The sequence below is a fragment of the Entamoeba invadens genome, assembly GCF_000330505.1.
Source record: "Entamoeba invadens IP1 unplaced genomic scaffold scaff_1105074724765, whole genome shotgun sequence".
Lineage (NCBI taxonomy): Eukaryota > Evosea > Mastigamoebida > Endamoebidae > Entamoeba > Entamoeba invadens.
This window is the reverse complement of record NW_004191854.1, coordinates 1,567-4,845: the sequence shown is the minus strand read 5'-3', so window position 1 is coordinate 4,845 and position 3,279 is coordinate 1,567.

Below are 3,279 nucleotides of genomic sequence, written 5' to 3'. Positions count from 1 at the left end.
AATAACAACTTTGTTTTAATATTAAAATAGTAAAAAAAATTAAATTATTCAAAAAACAGTTGAATAATATTTGTCCAATCATAAAAAACTTGTACAGTCACAAAACGGTACTTAAATGTTTTTAATTATTGTTCATTTTAAAACGTTAAACAAATTTAATAATTATACACCAATAAGAATCAAATCAAAATAATAAAAATAATCAATTTTTAATTTAAAGTGACTTCCCAAGGTGTGCAAGTTAGTTTAAAGGTGTGCAAGTTAAGGTATAGTTCATTTATAATTTTTTTATTAAAAAAATAGAATCATTAATTTTTTGAAATTTTGAAAAAAAAAGATTATTTTTAGTTTAATTATTAATTATAATTTCGAAGTTATTACTAAATTATACTTTAACTTGCACACCTTGTGACGTTGCAATTTTTAACTTTCACACTTCGAATACAATAAATTAAGCAACAATTTCGGGAAAGCGACCCAATGGAAATTATCGAAGGACCAGTTCTGGACAACAGTGCACATCGATTTGTAACAATGAACTGCACCTATTAAACAGACTATTTGTTATTGTTTGCTATAAAACGGCACAGAGAAAAACATAATGTTTATCATGCCTTTTCTTGTCACTTTTAATCACGATAACACAAGAGACGTCGATATTTATTCACGTCTTGAAACAAAACAGTTTTTACATTAAACACATAGACAAACCATTACCCAATTTTTATTATTTAATTTGCTTTTTGTAGTTTATTAATTAAAGGGTTTTGTGTTTTTTGAAACAATTTGGAAACGAATAACATTTTTTAATAAAATGTTTTTCAACTAAAATTTAGTCTTGCACGCCCTTTCCCTGTAAAAAAGACTAAAAATTTTAACTTGCACACCTTGGGGAAGTCACTTTACACATAACTTTTTCAAGCATCTATTTTTCTTGGCTATTATATTATGTTAATACAAATAAATACTCTGTTTGTTTTTATATAATAATATTATATAATCATTTCAAACAAATTGTTAATTTTTAAACCAAATTGGATTGTTATAATACCCATTTTGTTTTTTAAACAATTAATAATATCCAAAAATGCAATTTATTTACATTGAATTAAACTATTCAATGATGTTTTAAACGTTGTCTGGTTGACTAAATTACATTTATAACGTTTAAACAAAATTTATGTAAAAAATCAAAAACTTTAAATATAAATGAAACTTTAATATAATGGTATTTTTTAAAAAAATATAAATTTTCACATTTTAATAAAAATAACAATCAAATGTTAAATATGTACAACATTTTGTATGTTTACTTTATGTTTTTTCAATCTATTATAATAGAATGAATTTGTTTTATATCTTACGATAAACGTTTTATCATTTTGTTGATTATCATAGTTTTTTAAAATTACAATTCCAATTACCCACCTCATTTTTTTTATAACCAAAATGTTTATTTCTTTTGTTAATCCGTACGTTACAATACCACAATTTCTGCGATAATTATTTAAGAAACCAATGTTGATAATTATCGGTTTCATTTATTTATTCAATAAAACTAAAAATAAAAATAAAAATTTAAAAGTTTCAAATAATAAAAATGATTTTTGATAATTGTTCATTAGAAATACACAAAAAATTATGAATATTATTTGTAATATAATTTGTTTTAACTCATTTAAAAAATCTTTCGTTTTTTTATTTTGAAATAATTTATTGGTATTTTTTCAATATCAATAAATTGTTCAAAAATAATTATTTTAAATTGAATAAATTTCAATAAATTGTTTATTCTTCCGTTGTTACACAAATCATTTTTAAACGTTGATATCAAAATTTGTCTGGTCGAATTGTTTAATTATTAAAATAGACATAGTGTTTAATAATGATATTTATTGTGTTAGTTTTAGATATTTTTATTTTATAAAGTAGAATTTGAAATAACATTGGAATTGTTTTATTTTACAAAATAAGACTAACTTGATATTGATTAAGTTGTAAATTTTATAACAAATTTGAAAACAACAAAACTTAAATTCAATAAATTAACAACATAATTAAAATGTATGAACAAAAAAGACAGTATCAAAATACATACAAAATGTGCGTTTTTTTGATTTTGTAACTTGTATGTAATAAATTGATAAGTATGCAACATATAAAGTTTGAAATCACATAGTGAACAACAGGAAATAAATAAAAGAGTTAATTTCGAAGTAATCACAAATTTTGGTTTATGATATGTAAAGACAAATATTTATCATCTTATTAATTGGGTGTGAGTTGTAATAGTAAGTGTTATTATTAAATGTTTGTAACTTTTTTGTTTTGTCTTTGGAATATAGATTAAAATTTTCTCAATTAATTACAATTTGTGTAACAAATATTTTTTGAGATATTTGTACATGATAAGTTACATTGTGTTAATATGTTTAATGTACTAATCGGTATATTATTTTTAAATAATACAATGAAAAATGTGATATTTACAAATAATATTTATTTTCCAATTTGATTATTTATCGAACCTCAAATAATACTGTTATTTTAACTTATTACATTTAACAATAATTAAAATATGTCGTTTTGTGTTATTTTATTTTAATTGTTTTTATATTCATTTAAATGATGTTAATCAATTTGGTGTTAATTATTGCTTTCAGTTGTTTTTAATTTAAAACGGTGTATAAATATTGATATTATGTTTATTAATTTTGTCTTTTTATTTACAACAACAACGATTTTGTAAAGACCATAAGTTATATTTATGTTATATATCACTACTATACACCAAAACAGTTTTAAACAATAGAATAATTTTGTTGTATCAAAAAATCAAGTACATCAAATATGACTAAACAAAAGTCAGTTTAAGAGTAAACATTTTGTTTGAATTTAACACTTTGAAAACACAAAATACAAATAAATATGTACATGAACTTTGATACTATAGTCACTCAACCAAAGTTATTTGCTTTAAAATTAGCCAGTATCTTTTGGACTAAACTGAGTGGATAATTTATGTAAATTATTTTAAAAACCCATTGAATTCTTTTAGTTTTTCACATTTTTGAGTTTTTACCCAGTTTTCATTATTTTAAACATAAATACGACTATTTAATTAAAATAAGATAATTTTTCTGAACACATAACGTTTTATACTGACTATAGTCAAAAAATGAAATCATAACCGATGTAATAGCAAAATTTTAGAACGATATTCAAACAAAATAATTTTAATGTGTGAATAATCAACAGTATATTTAAAATCAATTCAAA